Here is an 18,707-nt window from a genome sequence, read left to right on the forward strand (position 1 = left end):
GTGTTGCCGCGGTCATTCCCCTGTGTGCTCCGGCACTGGTGATGGGTCCCATTTCCTGAAAGAGCAACAAGGATGCTGATTGCAGCATCGGAAGGTGAGATGACCTCTGGAAATGATGACTCGGCTGCGTTATCTCTCTCTGGAAGAGTAACGTTGCCCGAGCCAGATCCAGAAACATCAGCTATGCTGAATCGGGCAGTCGAAACTGTCGGGCTCGAGTGGAATCCTCCACCGTGTCCCGAACAGTCTCGATTGGATGATTGGTATCTTGGGACGGGCCGCGCTGGTTCTCAGCTCGCTGCCCCAGTGCCTTTCCTTCCCTAAGTGCATGGAGAGCTTACCAGGTCGTAGACGGCACCTTTCTCTGCCAGAAACTCACCAAATAAGCTTTTCCCCCCTCACTACCCTTGACGGAGGAGCAGTGAAGGGTTGCGAGGCTGTCCCTCCAATAGAGCGGTCTGGCGCGACACAGGTGCACCTGTGTCCGGCGGCCGCTGCTTTTTGGACGGGGCCCCTCGTCTCCCCTTAAAACCTGTGAGTTCTCGCCGGTTCTGACAACATATATAGCCTGACAACATCTCATGGCTGTGCTGACTGCGTTATTTATTAAACAATTTTATTGCTATGAGATTGTTGGCTGTTGCACTCAAATCCTGGAGATATTCTAGGATAGGCTGAAATCACTCACGTGGTGCGTCTCTGTGCGAGACAGATTTCAACAATCACCAATCAGAGACAGCAGAAAAGCCAAAGCACAATGAAATAAGGCAACTTATGATTTTGGGGGTTTACATAGGCTATTGTCCGGTTTCATATTTGTCAGTCAACCTATCAAAATACATTCGGGGCTACACTCAAAACATTCTGGGCTGAAGCCCCGGCAAAATCTTAACCATTCTTGTTGTGCGAAGTGCAGTAAGATTGAGAAAATGAGCTGAATCTCAAGGAGCCTGTCAAGAATATCCGAGTCATATTTCAAAATTAAATTTGGGAAATAATTATTATTAGTAAATAAAAATAAAAATATTTTGCAGTGAAATTTGACCTGAACAAGTTTGCTTGTTTTGGTAAGATAAACCTTTTAAACCAAACATTTGTTCAGTATCACACTATGGGAAATGCCTGGGGCGTGACCAATCCTGGAAGAACCAATTACACCAATTAATTTCCGTTCTCTTTCCCGTGAAGATCCTATTTGGAAGCTATCCTTAGCAGAACCTCGCAAGGGGTGGCCTCTAAACTATTCAAGGACCAGCCATTATCTTGGGTATGTTGCCAAACGTGGCTGCTTCTTTCTGCTGTTTTTCTATTCCTTGTGGTGGGGACCAGCAAATCAAGTTCTTACTTTCTTCAAGCAGTTACAGCTCCTTTTTCTCAGTTACACCCTCATGTTAAGTGGTGTGATGGATTGGCTGATCCCGCCATATTACGAGAATAACTGCTAATAAGACCCTATATCGTGATGGCATGTTGTGGTGATCTCGTTAATCCCCTGGGGTTCCCACCTCTGTTATGACGACTGCGAGCACATCCATATTTCTTCTAAAGACTCTCACCCTCTGTGCATAGAGTGTTTGGGAGTTGGACACACACAGGATGCGCTTGCTAATCCCGAGTGCTGCCCGCACTGCATTCATTTCCAGTTAAGGGTTTTAGAACGCAGAGTACGAGTCACAGTCACGACTAAAGGGGACCCAAGTTTTTCAGCACCTCCCGTGGATATAGATGAGGTTGCTCCTCAGCACTGGTGAGAGCTGATGGATGAGATCTCTCCTGAACTTCATCCCCCTCTTTGCATCAGACTCCTTGGCGGGGGACAAAGAGGAGGAGGAGGAGGAAGATGATGAGGTGATAGCTTGGAAGAGGATTTGGAAGAAGACTAAGAGAATGCTATCTCCCCTCCTAATCTTTTTTCTTGACCCGGCAGTTCCATAGATTAGTCCCCCTCCCCCATGCCAGGAGAATTGGACCTCATTGAAATGCATAGGAAAGCAGCTGCTTAACTCTCCATTAACTGGCCAGGAAGAAGCAAGAAGGCCAGGACACGTAAAGGGAGTTATATGATGGGAAGAGGCTGTCATGACGCACTTCCCCAGTCAAGCAACTGATTCCAGCCGTCCCAGCATGCGTTGCAGAGATGCAACATTTCTGGGACAAGTCATTCTCACATAGGTTGCCTGTTAAAGGTTTCTCTGGGCTGGGCGTTCATAATATGGAGGAGTTGGGGATGTCCAAAACTTGACTTTAAGGCTGTTATCTCACTATATTTGTCCCAAAGACTGACTTCCATCTGAAGGATGCATATTTTCACATAAGCATCTACCAAGCACACAGAAAATTTCTCAAGTTTGCCTATCAAGGCACAGCCTATGAATATTTAATGTTTCCTTTTGGGCTCTCATTAGCCCCAAGATTGTTCAGCAAATGTGTCTAAGCAGCTCTGACACTGCTGAGAATAGTGGGTCTCAGAGTGTCAGCTTATTTGGAAGATCTGCTCCTCTGTGCCTGGCCTCTACTGCCACGGTTATTCCACTGGGACTGTTGTGAGTGAGAGAGTTTCAGCACTAGACAGCTGCACAGCATTTGTGTCCAAAATACCACCTCAACCGGTGGTAAACCAGATTTGTTTTTAAAAGATTGTGCGTTTATCGAATCAGGGACTCCACTAGGGGCAGTCTCCACTAGGGACAGTCTCTGAGAAAGGTTGTGACGATGGATATGTTGCTCACAGATTGGGGTGCAGTGTGTGAGGGCAAGATAGCAATAAAATTGGCCCATCTCGCTACAGATCACACACATAAACTTCCAAGAACAGTTAACACTGTTTCTGGCATTGAAACATTTTGTGCAGTTCCTAAGGAACCACCACATTTTGAACAGACCAGATAGCACAACGGTGGTGGCATACTTAAATCTCAGGGGGCACACATTCTCCTCATCTTCACAGTCTGGCACAAAAACTAATTGTGTGGGGCATGAAGCATTTTCATTCATTATGGGCAACAATTGTCCCGGGAATAATGAATATGGGGGCGAATCTCCTGTCCAGAGGGAATCCTCTGTACGGAGAAGGGACTTTCCTCCCTCAGGTAGTGAGCCAGTTGTGGGAGCTGCCATATATCTCTTCACCTCGCATGAAAACATTCACTGCCCTCTAATCTTTCTCACTGGCTAGAGTAGGTACGCTATGGGTGTGGATACTCTAGCGCACCCATGGCCAAACTCACTCACTGCTTTATGCGTTTCCTCCACTGAGTTTGATCGTACAGCACTTAAAGAGAATGCGGTCACTTAGTCATACTGATCGCCCAAACTGGCCCGAAAAATTGTGGCTGACAAAGATATTCTCCTGCGTGACCAGCCTTGGCCTCTGCACAGGGACCTCCTCTCACAAGCGCACCGGGAATTTCTTTTCACCTGGCCCTGGACGAAGCAACTCTTTGAGCCTGGCCCAAGGGAGGTTAAACTTGAATGTTAGGGGTTTGCCTTCAAGGGTGATTGAGACTATTCAGAATGCGAGAGCGGCTTCAACGTGCTTTGCATATGATCGGAAATTAAATGTGTTAGAGTGACAATGCACACATAGACACAGAATTTTCTCTGTTCTGTTGTGTGTTTTCTGCAGAAACTTTTAGATAAGGGAAGAGCCTTTTACACTTTTAAAGTTTATCTTGCCACATTTTCTGCATGCCATGTGGGGATTGACAGGGATATCATAGGTCAACTCCCACTCGTATGAAGAGTTATGAGGCTTCTTTTACTAAAGGCTGCTTTATTATTGGCTTTCAATCACGAAACGGGATAGTAAACTTCACGTTTTGTCGGTTCATAACTCCTGAATGCAGTTTGATATGGATTACTCAAGAGTAACTTTCAAAACTAATGCAGTGTTTGTGCCTAAAGTGAGTGAGTCAGCAATCTGTTTAAAAAAAAGAGAATAGATAGATTCGGAGAATAGTTACGAGCTTCATGTTAGTTACATAAATCATTGAGTTGGTTGACATGCCTGCTTTCGGACAGTATTTCTGCAATACAAGAGTTGTCTATATCCAATAGTGAGATACCAAACGAATGGTTGAAAGAAAAGTTTAGGTTACTTGCGTAACCCCGGTTCTCTGAACACAGAAGTGAAGTATCTCACCACACTTCCCTCCTTGCAGTTGCATGGAGAAGAGATATGCTGAGAATAAAGTGGGGACCGCTAGCAGCGATATATTTTAGGGAGGCGGGACTCCCGCTATCACAGTGGTGTTTGGGTTAGTTTGTTTTCATTTGGACTTGTCTGCTGGTATTCACATGTCACGTGTCATCTTCACTGTCATTATCAGTTCAGCTGTATCACCTGTGTTTAGTTAATCATCGTCATCTGTATCACTTGTGTTCCGTTAATCAGTGTCATCTGTGTTTGCGTGTTCCGTCTGTTCAGTCAGGCTTTGTCCGATCTCCATTGTATTTAATGTGTGTTGCTGCCTGTTCTGCTGTCCTGTATATTACTCCCATTAAACCTTCGTGTTGGAAATATATCCTCGTCTCCGTCTGCCTTCCTGCAACCTCACGTGACACCCACATCACTGTTGTGATTAGTCTGTCTACTGACAAATGTGGTGTAATTGGTGCTTCTAGGATTGGTCACGCCCGAGGCGTTTCCCATAGTGAGATACCTCACTTCTGTTATCAGAGAACTGGGGTTATGTAATGGCGCTTTTTCACTGCATGGTATGGCTCGGCGCGGCTCTGCTCGGCTCACTTTGTTTTTCCAATGCGTGGTACGATTCAGCTCAACGCGGCTCGACTTGGCCCGCTTTGGCTCGGTTTGTTTTTCCACTGCAGTTTAGTACCGCTTCAAATTGGGTGGGATTATAGACTGCTCATTAAAGTTGCTGAAAAACTTTTTCATTCCTGGTCGCAATATACAGCTCTCGCTGGATCCGCTCCTCAGCTACCAATGAAAGTAATGTCTGCACCTCGTCTACTGACCAGTCACCACGATTCAGCCATTTATTTTTGTTTAAAAAAGTCGTTTAATAAAAATTGTGCGGACAAATAATACTCCGGTGGCTGTTGCTATTTAAATCTAGTGCGTTTGGTTAGATTTGACGCTGGTTGTGATGATTCTCTCTGACCAATCAGTGATGTCTAGTGTTTTCACGTCACATTTTAGTATCGGTACGGTACGTTTGGAACCTCAACAGAGGTGGTACCATTTAAAGCAAGCCGAAACGACCCGTACCATGCAGTGGAAAAGCGCAACAAAGTGAACCGAGCCCTGCCGCACCGTACCATGCAGTGGAAAAGCGCCAAAGTGAGCCGTACCAAGCCGTACTGTACCGTACCATGCAGTGGAAATGTGCCATAAGTAGACTTTTATAAGATTTAAATATATGATTTTTTTTTTTTTTGTTCTAATCAAAATGCATTTGAGGTCAGTAAGATTTTATATATTTTTTTAAAGAAATGAACACTTTTATATTGATTAATAAATTACTGTAAAGGTATTAATAATGTTACAAAATATTTCTGTCAAATAAATGCTGTTCTTTTGAGCTTTCTGTTTATCAAAGAAATCTAAAACTTAATGGTTTCTACAAAAATATGAGGCAGCATAACTGTTTTCAACACAAGCAAATCAGCATATTATAATGATTTTTAAAAATCAGCTTTGACATCACCAGAATAAATTAAATTTTTAAAATATATATACAGTGTATATATATATATATATATATATATATATAAACAAATTAATAGTAATAATATGTACTGTTTTTACTGTATTTTTAATCAAATAAATGCAGCCTTCGTGAGCACAAGAGACATTCTTTATGACGATTGTTAAATCTTACCAACCCCAAACTTTTGAACAGTAGTCTATATGTGTTTTAAAAATATTTATCAAGATATTTGAGCAGATTTTATTTTTGCATCTTGTATCTTTTCTATAATTTTTGCTTGAGTAACTCTCCATGCCACTGATGTGTCCAACAAACATGGCAGTGTATGTAGCAGAAAGGAGGGCTGGGCGATACGGTCAAGTCACATTAAACTATAGGCCTAATTGTTAACTATATATTCAGAGTTATTTTGAAACCCTTAATATAAAGCATGTCTCATTTTTAGGACAAATTGGATTATGCACTTTCCCCGCAGCAGTTCACTCTGTGTCCTCCATTATTTTTCAGATGTGCTCGTAATATCAAACTATTGTACATCGATATAAACTGTTTTGTTTAGCCCTAGCGGAAAGAAAAAGAAAGTTGAAAGAAATAAATAAAGAATGTTTCACTGAGGTACTCTGAGGTACAGAGCTCCACATACTCCACACAACACTGGTTTGGTCACACTCCGTGAGAATGGAAATTACCTCGACTGGTTCACTCAAACCTGGAGGCGATAACGTCTCTCTAATGCCCTCAGCAAGAGCGCAATGCCTGAGTCCCAATAGCAGGATTCTGGGGCTTTTCCGGGCGTTAGCCAGGCATGGCTGCACAAACCAGTCACACACAACAACTCAGTCCCCTCATACTGCATTTACATACAAACACACTGCATACCTCTCTGACAGTTCATAAAAAAAAGGTAAATATGCTTTTAAAAAATTGTTACTTTGTACCTTTTTGATTTCATTTGTTCTTGCTTGTGTTTTTTTCTATCAAAATGTCAGAGAGCATTTTGTATTATCTATCCTTGTTTTGAAAATTCGTTAAATGACGGACGTTTTACTGTTAACACAGCCCTCATATGTCGCATTCGTCTATACTTATATATATTTTTTAGAATAAGTGATTCGTTTTGCTATTATTGGACTCCTGTCTATTCATTGTCAACTGTTTTCTATAAATATGTTTGTATTGGCTAACATTTATTCAGCTAATGCATGTCCTTTTTAAAATGTGCACTTTTGCGGCTCCTGTTGTCCTGGTTCTGGTGGCAGTTTGACCACAGGTATCTCCCGATCTCCTGGATCTTGCGCTCAGTCTGGCCGTTTGTCTGTGGGTGGTACCCTGAGGATAGACTTACTGAGACACCGAGGAGTTTGAAGAAGGCCTGCCACACCTGGGAAATAAACTGAGGACCTCTGTCTGATACTATGTCTTCTGGAAAGCCATAATGAACGAAAAACTTGCTGGAAGAGGAGTTCTGTGGCTTGATGGGGATGAGTTTGCAGGCTTTGGAGAATCGGTCTACGACGACGATTACACGTGTGATGGTTGGATGGAGGAAGATCGTCATGAAGTCTATACCCAGATGAGACCAGGGGCGTCGGGGTATTGGCAGAGGTACTAACTTTCCCTCGGGTAGCTTCCTCGGTGTGCTGGTGATGGCACAGACTGAGCACCCCTTGACATACTGGGAGATTTCCTGGACCATGTTGGGCCACCAGTGATCTTGCAGGAGTGAGAGTGTTCGCTGGCTGCCTGGGTGTCCAACCCTGGTGGTAGAGGTGTCAACTTCGACCACGAATGGGAGTTCTGGATTGGGGTGTACCAGGATTGGAGCGGTGATGAAGGCATTCTTGAAGACAGAGACTTGGGTCGGTTTCTGAGGAGGGAGGTGAGAGATGTGCTGCGGAGACTGTAATTCTGGATGAATCTTCGGTAGAAGTTGGAGAAGCCTAGAAAGCATTGGAGTTCCTTTATAGTGACAGGTTGCGGCCAGTTGTGAATGGTGTCCACCTTCTTCTAGTCCATTTGGATACCTCGTTGGTCGATAATATATCCAAGGAACTGTACGGATGGGAACTCGCACTTCTCCAACTTAAGATTGGAGGACCTGCATCACGTGTTGGCGATGTTTGGCCAGGTTCCGGGAGTAGATCAGGACGTCGTCGATGTATACGATGACGAAGCGGCGGAAGTACTCCCGGAACACCTCTTTCATATACCCCTGGAATACGGAGGGGGAGTTGGACAGGCCATACGGCATCACCTGGTACTCGTAGTGGCCTGTCAGAGTGATGAACACCGTCTTCCATTCGTCCCCCTCACGTAGGCTTGTAGGCGCTCCGCAGGTCCAGCTTGGTGAAGATGCAAGCCCCACGTAGCTGTTCCAGGGCGGCAGGGACCAGAAGAAGAGGATAGCTGAATTTGATGGTCTGAGAGTTAAGTGCACGGTAGTCGATGCACGGCCACAAGCCTCCGTCCTTCTTGGCCACAAAGAAGAAGCTGGAAGCAGCAGGGGACGTTGATGGTCGAGTTGCCAACCGCTTGCTGAACAAATCCTGGAACGCCCAGTACTCTGGAGGAATTTCAGTTTTGCTCTCGGTTTCTGGGCTTTCAACTGAGATGGAGTTCACCTAAATATTGGATGAAGACTTCAAGGCGTGTTGACAGGTCAGACGGGTAGATGGTTTGGGCATAGAAGAAAGGCAGTTCCAGTTTATGGTGGGCTAATGTTGGTTCATCCATGGGCGTCCCAGGATGATGTCAGCGGTTAGGGGTGTAAATCGGAGCCTACATGACGATTCGATACGATACCGATTTCTTAAGCCAACGATTCGATTATTTTCGATACTTCAGAATTCCCCGCGATACGATTCGATTCGATTCGATACGATTCAATACTAGATTTTTACATGATATCTAAGTTTCATATAAATCAACAAAAATAATAAATAATTTGCCTTTTATTGAGAATGCAGAATACAATTGCATGTCGCAAAGAAATTGTTTTTCCACCTCCATGAATGAGACAAGTGTTGTTCATTATGTCACCTTGTTCAGGTAAATTGTAGTTTTCCTTGCTTTACCCCGGTCTTAAAGTAAAAAAGATGACTGTGAAAAATAGTACAGTTAAATTAAATACATTTATGGTGAGATTACTACAATTTATTTAATTAAACGCATTTATGGTGAAATTACTACATTTTCATGTCAATCTGTGTTCATTTTGACCACGAAACATGCGCTGTCACTTTAATTCAGCGCGTGCAGCACAGCACAAATAGACTCGGTGCGGAAACGATCTCTGCACTGCTGTATAGCCTATGCACCGCAACTGGAACGGATAAACGGACCGCAACCGCGTGCAGTGTGAAAACTCTGACCTGTTAACATGGGTACGGAAAAAAATACGCACTACAAACGGAGTATGTGCGAAACGGGCGCAATCAGACAAACGGCAACTCTTACCACAGCTCCGTCTGTTTTCCTGAAGCCAAAATACATCCACACCCATGACGACGCCGACTGGAGTGTGTAACATTTCACTGTCATTGCCAGCTCGCTCTGACGGTTCCATCGCTCTTGAAAGTCAGACTCAACAATGTGTGTGTGAACATAGATAGACTGTGAAACGTAAGTAACACGTGTGAAGTAGAAGACAATAATGAGGTTAGCGCCACCCGCAGCTTAGTAGATTGTACGCATATGTCGGAGCAGATGCTGAAAATAGACAGGCGGCAAAATAAACACATTAATCGATACTCTTGCGGACGCATCGATGCATCGAATCGTCGGCTGTATAATCGATGCATCGATACGAATCGATTAATATTTACACCCCTATCAGCGGTTGATCTCTCCAGCACCATGAACGTGATCTTCTCCTCATGCAGGCAGCCAACGTGGAGCGTTACTGTGGGGGAGCAGTGACGAATGCGACCACGACCCAGCGGTTTGCCGGAAATGGTGTGGAGAGCTAGTTCCTGGGAGCAGCGTTTCCTCTGGAGGTTGAGTCTTTGGAGAAGTTGATGAGAGATGAAGTTCCCTGCAGACTCTGAGTCGTTGAGCGCTTGCACTGGAACAAGAAGTTTTGGCATGCCAGAAGGATTGCGCCCAATGCATCGCTCGTCCAGGCAACAGTGAGATCATAAAGGCGATACGTGCCCGTTCGATGGAGAAAAGCTGTGGCTGCATCTCAAAGTACAATGAACATTGTAGTAGAAACCTGCTGCAATCCTCCGCCTCACCGTTGTATATCGCTGGTCTGGCCATGGGACTGGCAGAGGCAGGTGGTGAAGGAGTGGGTGGTGCGGAGGGGAGAGTTTGCCGAACTGCTTGCATGAGTTCGGCATACGGATCTGGTGGATGTTCTTCGCTGGTTTTGGCAGGACTCTGCATTGTGGTCTGGTCTTCTGTCACAACACAGAAGGAAACAGACAGGTGTTATAGTGATAACAGTGTTTGAGCAGAGTGGTGAGAAACAGTGGGAACTAGACGATGGTGATAGGATGGTGACTTGACTGATGATGGTGACTTAGCTGGTGAAGATTGATGTGTATTCTCTGTGCAGGTGATGAGTGAACAAGAAGACAGGAGATCTGGAAAAGGATGAATGATCGAAGACGGACAGAAGACTGGAAGCTTGACGAGACGAAGAGTGGACGGTGAACTGGGAATATGTAGGCTGTGTTACTGAGGGAGTGCAGGTGCAGCGAGTCAGTACTCTGGTGATTGTGAACGAGTGGGTGGGTCCTGTTGATTGGGTGATGATTGGGGCTGTGACGGTGTGGCTGACTCTGTGACACGGCCAAGGTTTATCACCCTGCACTTTCATGAAATGCGTGGATTCAGCTCTGGCTCCACTGAGACACCAGGACATCCGCGTGTTGAATTACATCGATGACTAGTTGATTTTAGCTCAATCCGAGCAGATGGCAGTTCGGCATCGAGATGTCGTTCTGTCTCACATAAAAAGGTTGGGGTTGAGGCTCAACGCCAAGAAGAGTGTGCTCCTTCCATCTCAGAGGGCCACTTTTCTAGGCATGGTTTGGGATTTGACGACGATGCAGGCACAACTGTCCGCTGCTCGTATAGCATTGATTCTCTCAGCCGTAAATGGGGTAAAACTAGACCAGTCACTCACTGTGAAAGCGATGCTTTCTTGCCTTAGTCATGTGGAAGAAGCCTTGGTTCCTCACCCAAGGCCCAGTGCTGGGGGCTCCTTATCGTCGCGTAACACTAACAACGAATGCTTCCCTCACAGGTTGTGGGGCAATCATGAGTAGGGATGGGTACTGAAACCCGGTATTAAACGGGCCCCGGTGCTGAATTATGAAAGACCGCTGGATCGATAAGCTCGGACGTTATCGGTTCTGCTGTCGGTACTGGAGAAATTAAGAAAGTACACGTGCTTGAAAGTACAAGTACAAGTCTAATAAACCTGCTGACGATTGCTCCATTAATGTGAATCAAAACAACAAAAGGCAAAGAGAAAATCAGTCGCAGCTATTGAATGAATAATTTTGGCTTTTATAAGCGTTAATCTATCTATGATAAACTATGCAGTGTTATTTTACATCTGACTTTATTAGATGTCTTTTTGGCCCATATTACTCCTGAACAGTAGTGTCAGTAGACATTACTGAAATTAAAGCACTGGGTATATAATTTGTATATTTGTTTTATTGTATACTTTTTTTTGTTTGACCATGTGTTTGTACTTTGTTTTTGGTGTCCTATGTCTTCCTATGTCCTAAGCCTGCACCCTTCTGCATAACATACATGTTTTATTTGTTTTGTTAAAGCATTGCTTTTCTTTTGCTATAGATATTTATTTTACATTTCAAAATATAAAGCAATATTAATTATGTTCTAAATTATTATTTTTTCCCTTTTTTTTTTATATAACAAAAATACCGTTAAAGTACCGGATCGATAAGGAGTATCGTAAGAGTAGTAATACCGTTAAAACCTTAACGATACCCATCCCTAATCATGAGTGGTCGCTCTGCGAAAGGTCTGTGGCAAGACCATCTACTTTCTTGGCACGTAAATCGGCTAGAAGTGATGGCGGGGTTTTGAGCTCTCAAACACTTGCTCCCAGACCTGAGGGGCCATCATGTGCTTGTCCGCATGGACAACATCGGTCTCTTACATCAACCATCAGGGAGGTCTGAGGTCACGTCACCTATGCAAGCTGGCTCATCAGATTACATAGGGCAGTATATATTCCGGGCATCAAAACCAGGGAGTAGCTCATAGAATCGGGTCTCTCGACCGAGTTCGTGGAGACCATACTCCAGTCCAGAGCTCCTTCCCCAAGAACTGTATGCACTGAAGTGGAGACTATTCTCTTTCTGGTGTAGAGAACTTCAATTGGATCCTGTCAACTGACCTGTTGGTTAAGTGCTTGATTATTTGCAAGAATGCTTCTCTGCTGGATTATCCCCTTCCACCTTAAAGGTGTATGTGGCATCTATATCTGCTTACCACAATCCTTTGGGTGGGGCATCATTGGGGAGAGATCCTCTCATTACTCATTTTCTTCGTGGCACTCTGAGGCTGAGGCCTGCACTGCGCACTAGAGCACCGGGTTGGGATTTGGTCGTTGTACTTGAAGGCCTGACTCTGGCTCCCTTCGAGCCAATTAAGGAGGTTTCAGAAAAGTTCCTCACACAAAAAAAAACTTTATTTCTCCTTGCTATTTCCTCTATCATGAGAATTGGAGACTTGAAAGCCTTGTCGGTTGCTCCTTTGTGCCTGGAATTTGCACCTGGTATGGTGAATGCTTTCCTTCACCCTAGGCTGGGTTATGTCCCTAAGGTCCCTACTAATGTTGCGGGTCCTAATATGCTGCGGGCCTTCTGTCCGCCACCTTTCTTATCATCAGATCAGGAAAAACGTAATCTTCTATGCCCTGTTTGGGCTTTGAATGCCTATGTCCACAGAGCTGCTCTGTGGCAAAAGTCAGATCAACTCTTTTTCTGTTTCAGGTCACCTAGAAAAGGGTACCCTGCATCTAAGCAGAGAATGAGCAAGTGGGTGGTTGAGGGTATCTCACTTGCTTATGAAGCGGCGGGTCAGCCTTCACCTATGGCTGTCCGGGCCCATTCTACCAGGAAGAATGGCTGCCTCAAAAGCTTTATTGTCTGGTGTCTCCCTTCATGACATTTGTGATGCGGCAGGCTGGTTCTCACCGCACACATTTGTGAGATTTTATAACTTGGATCTAGGCTCCACTACAGGGTCTAGGGTGCTTGTATCTTAGTGTTGGCAATGATTTCATACAAACAGGAATTGGTTATTATGATGTCATGGGTATAGTGTTCCCACAGCGTCTCGACACAGCTCAAGTTCCCTTGAAAAGTAACGTCTCAGGTTACGTATGTAACCCTGGTTCCTTGAAGAGGGAACGAGACGCTGCTTCGCCCTGCCATACTCCCACAGCGTCTCGGCGAAGTGCCTCATTCCCTCTTCAGGGAACCAGGGTTAAATACGTAACCTGAGACGTTCTCCAAGGATAACCAGAGGAACATCTTTGTTAATCCTGTAACAACATTCCAATCAACTAATCAGATTTGAGGGACAAGTTTACAGTTTATGTCAAGTTTAGGCTTACAACCAGGGCTAGGTGCTTCTACATCAGTTATTCATCTATAAATTCCCTCTGATTTTAGGGATAAGTTATGGGGAGGGTCCGCTCGTTGCAAATGTGCCATGACGTCACACACGCACTGCGTTGTTTTGGTTCAGAACGCAGCAAACATGGCATCGAGGCAGAAGCGCTCTAATGTTTGGTTATATTTCACACGAAATGACGACAATACGGTCACTTGCAACACTTGTAAAAGTTCCATTTCGTCAAAGGGGAGAACTACCTCCAATATGCAGAAACATTTGGCCACACAGCATGCAATTCATTTGCAGGACTGTCGCGTGTTTGATACACTACTATTTAGCGACACAAGTGAGTCAAGCAGCAGCGGAGCTAACGTGACGCCATCTGTTATTAATGCCGAAGGTAACTTGTCTAATAGATAATGTGAGCGCCATTTCATTGTGTAAACTTTTACTATACGGAGGATAATCTCCATTGTCCATCAAATTTAGATGATGATGATGACGGCCAGAGTCTGGCTGGCTCTCACACTGGCTCAGAGGCTGCAGCAAGTATATCTCGTGCAGCTCTAGCTACTCCGTTTACAGAGGCAGGGAAGAATAAAATGATAATTTTTCTGCACAAAAATTGTTAATCTGCCTAAGTTGATAGTTGTGGTCTTTACAGAAGACTTCTTTGTATTTTTTATGTCAGTTGAATTTAGTTTCAGGTTGAATCCAAATGAGCACTGTTAATATTCCAAAAGGCACAAGCTCTTCCTTGACTGTTTTCAGTCTGTGTTTTTAGTTTTTATGGCACATAAATGACAGTTTTATTTATTTTTTTGAATAATGAATGTGAAAATTAACAATTTCCTAATCCTAAAGCACTCTTCTTGATAATCTTTCAAGGCACACACTAGCGTGCCATGGCATACTGGTTGAGAAACACTGCCCTAGACTATAGGTCCCTGGACTTTACTTTAAGAAGTAGCTCACCTACTTTTAGGTTTGTTCTGAGGTTGCTACACATCATTTGTGTATACTCTGTGCTGTGTCTTCTGATCAGATATTAAAGTGAGTTAATACAAACAAACAAATTTGTACTTATTCCCTCACCCAATGAGAATCGATAAGGAATCGAATCGATAAGCAATATCGATAATGGAATCGGAATCGTTAAATTCTTATCAATTCCCATCTCTAGTTAGGACTAAATTTTCAGACAGGAATGTTGTTCCACATATATTGTTGATCCAGGAACATGACTTACTTGGCAAAATCCCAGTGACCGTTGACTAACATACTAACGCACATGTAAAGTACTTGATCATAATTTTAACTGTAGTTTGTTATGCAATATTACATTGTAAGTTAATATATTTTAAATCTAGAATTGAATCTTCAATGTTACAAATGTATTTAAATACGCGACATACAAGTTTCAACAAAAATAATATTAAAATAATATTTTAGTTTGACACTTGTATTTGGACATTTCTAATTGTACTTTGACTTTTCTGAGCTTTTGACCTCAGAAAAACGAACTTTCCTGTCCTGTCAGACATTACTGTGCACTCACCTGCATGCACAAATGCAGAGGGGCGCACCGTATATCACTTCACTATGAACAGAGCGCAAAATAAATTACGAGCTTGCAACTTTGTTCGAAATTACCAAAGAGTACCAATACATTACATAACTGGTGCGTTGTGTGTGTTAGCTGGGAAAGTTTTGCATGTAGGTACAGTGGGGAGAACAAGTATTTGATACACTGCCGATTTTGCAGGTTTTCCCACTTACAAAGCATGTAGAAGTCTGTCATTTTTATCATAGGTACACTTCAACTGTGAGTGACGGAATCTAAAACAAAAATCCAGAAAATCACATTGTATGATTTTTAAGTAATTAATTTGCATTGTATTGCATGACATAAGTATTTGATACATCAGAAAAGCAGAACTTAATATTTGGTACAGAAACCTTTGTTTGCAGTTACAAAGATCATACGTTTCCTGTAGTTCTTGACCAGGTTTGCACACACTGCAGCAGGGATTTTGGCCCAGTCCTCCATACAGACCTTCTCCAGATCCTTCAGGTTTCGGGGCTGTCGCTGGGCAATACGGACTTTCAGCTCCCTCCAAAGATTTTCTATTGGGTTCAGGTGGAGCCACTCCTTAGTTGCCCTGGCTGTGTGTTTCGGGTCGTTGTCATGCTGGAAGACCCAGCCACGACCCAACTTCAATGCTCTTACTGAGGGAAGGAGGTTGTTGGCCAAGATCTCGCGATACATGGCCCCATCCATCCTCCCCTCAATACGGTGCAGTCGTCCTGTCCCCTTTGCAGAAAAGCATCCCCAAAGAATGATGTTTCCACCTCTATGCTTCACGGTTGGGATGGTGTTCTTGGGGTTGTACTCATCCTTCTTCTTCCTCCAAACACGGCGAGTGGAGTTTAGACCAAAAAGCTCTATTTTTTTCTCATCAGACCACATGACCTTCTCCCATTCCTCCTCTGGATCATCCAGATGGTCATTGGCAAACTTCAGACGGGCCTGGACATGCGCTGGCTTGAGCAGGGGGACCTTGCGTGCGCTGCAGGATTTTAATCCATGACGGCGTAGTGTGTTACTAATGGTTTTCTTTGAGACTGTGGTCCCAGCTCTCTTCAGGTCATTGACCAGGTCCTGCCGTGTAGTTCTGGGCTGATCCCTCACCTTCCTCATGATCATTGACGCCCCACAAGGTGAGATCTTGCATGGTGCCCCAGACCGAGGGAGACTGACCGTCATCTTAAACTTCTTCCATTTTCTAGTAATTGCGGCAACAGTTGTTGCCTTCTCACCAAGCTGCTTGCCTATTGTCCTGTAGCCCATCCAAGCCTTGTGCAGGTCTACAATTTTATCCCTGATGTCCTTACACAGCTCTCTGGTCTTGGCCATTGTGGAAAGGTTGGAGTCTGTTTGATTGAGTGTGTGGACAGGTGTCTTTTATACAGGTAACAAGTTCAAACAGGTGCAGTTAATATAGGTAATGAGTGGAGAACAGGAGGGCTTCTTAAAGAAAAACTAACAGGTCTGTGAGAGCCGGAATTCTTACTGGTTGGTAGGTGATCAAATACTTATGTCATGCAATAAAATGCAAATTAATTGTTTAAAAATGTGATTTTCTGGATTTTTGTTTTAGATTCCGTCTCTCACAGTTGAAGTGTACCTATGATAAAAATTACAGACCTCTACATGCTTTGTAAGTAGGAAAACCTGCATAATCGGCAGTGTATCAAATACTTGTTCTCCCCACTGTATAAAGTTCATTCTATTCATCAGGATCAGTGTCCTTACGTTTTATTAACAGTTCATGTTAGTATTGGGTATTTACTTACTAACTTTATTGTATTTTTAAAAACTAGTTAAGTAAAGTGGGATGGTACTTGTCTGTGTCAACCATTTTTTAAACAAAAATTTGCCTGGTTCAAATTTAAAAAAATATGGGTCACTTAATGACGATAAAACAATGTGGTTCCTATGGCCAAACCAGTAGAGAACCACTGGTCTAATTAATAAGCTTTACCTGTCCACTTTTTAAAGGGGTCATGAACTGCATTTAAAAATAAAAATAAATGGATAATGTTCTTTGAGGTCCACTTATAATGTTAGCATCCTAATTTAGAAGTAATAGGCAATTTTTTTATCCTGTTCTTGACCCTCTATTTAAAACACTCTGTTTTGATATCCATGCCGCATTCAAAACTTGGAAGTAAACAACCATTGATATGATTGGCAGGGTTCGAAATGAACTTTTTCACCCACTGGCCAATTTGGCTACAAAATGTTTAAGTTACCAGCCATCCAGAACTTCTGCTAGCCAAAAAAAGAAGAAGAAATTAACCAGATTAACTGCGTTACAGTTTATATACGTGACACTCAGATGACGCAGCATGTCAGCGAGACGCTGCTCAAACTTTTTAAATTAAAACTCGAAAGATTAATAAACGAACCAAAGTTATACAAACTGAAGGAAAAGAAAATGCAGTTTTTCAACAATCTCATCATGCCGATTAAAAGCAATGACATTGCTGCTTGTCATACTTTTCCTAAAAGGGAAAATAAGAAGGTGAATATTATAGTTCGCTTCATTAATCACAAAAGCAAAGTGGAATTGCTCAAGGAAGCTAAAAATTGTCTGTAACCAGTCTTGTACTAAAGTTTTAGTACTTTTACAATGGGGTCCACAAATATTGGCACGCTTGGTAAATTTGAGCAAAAGTTAAAATTTGTTTTGCAGTTTCTCCTCTTAGTCTTTCATTCAAATATTACAAAAATCAAACCTTTAATTAAAGTCAAATGGTAAAAACAAAACAAAAAAATGTTATTCCCCTGAAATATATGTATTCCACAATTATTAGCACCCCTTCATTTAATACTTAGTGCAACCTCCCTTTGCCAAGATACTCTGGATCTTCTCCTATAATGCGTAATAAGGTTGATAAACATCAAGCGATCTGAGACCGTTCCTTTATCCTTTATACAGAATCTCTCTTTCAGATTAAGAGTCCATGCTTTTGGACTCTTTTCTTCAGCTCATCCCACAGGTTTTTTAATGGGGTTTGGGTCAGGGGACTGCTATGTCCATTGCAAAACCTTCTTTCTGTGGTCAGTAAACTATTCCTAATCAACAACTTTCTAGAGATTGTGCGATGATCACAGAGTGACATCACACCATTATCATACTGTGATACTCACAGTGCTAGCGATATGTAAGCTCATTATACTTCCTGTTTCTCAATATGTAGTTTTGTGTTTTATATTGTGTAAGTTTCCAGCTAACCGGCTAACTCACGTTATTTCTGTCTTTCTGAAATACAGCTGTGGGCCACTATCACTTAAAACTGTGTATTAATGCAGATTGTCTGTAGTTCTTAGTACTTTGAGTAAAGATAAAGGATGGAGCAAGATTTGTTTTACAAACATTTATGTTACATCACTCATTCATGTTAGTGCGGGGCTAACATATGTTATTAATACAATTCCCGCACGTTCACTGCAATAAGTAAGGGATAATGTACCTCCGCTTCGCGTCGGGGTCCTCATCACCCTGTCGGGGGTTTATTTTGAGAGAACAACCGACTGGATGTTCATTATCCCGCTTATTACGCGGCTACTTGCCACATAAGTAAATAATTAGACACGAAATATTGATCAGAGTTGAAATATTTTATTAACTCTTTAAACGCAAAGCTTCCGATTGCAGCGCGGCAAGTTCAAAATAGACGGACATTCAAGAGATACGGTTTACAGTCATACCACTTACTACACAGCATTTCGCCTCATAATTAATTATGGAGATAAGAGAGATTGATTTCAGATTAAACTGTTTTAAAATCTTACCTGTTTGTATCTTAAAATCCAACAGTGTATAAAACGATATAGTCACAAAATGGCCGCAGTTGCGT

The 18,707-nt window shown here is 43.0% G+C and overlaps 1 protein-coding gene across 11 annotated transcripts in view; it reads left to right on the plus strand.

The window, feature by feature from the left end:
- The window catches only part of mpdz (multiple PDZ domain crumbs cell polarity complex component), a 110,871-nt gene that overhangs the window by 5,712 nt on the left and 86,452 nt on the right, over nucleotides 1-18,707 (plus strand). The window lies entirely within an intron of this gene.

This window comes from Rutilus rutilus, assembly GCF_951802725.1.
Source record: "Rutilus rutilus genome assembly, chromosome: 3".
Lineage (NCBI taxonomy): Eukaryota > Metazoa > Chordata > Actinopteri > Cypriniformes > Leuciscidae > Rutilus > Rutilus rutilus.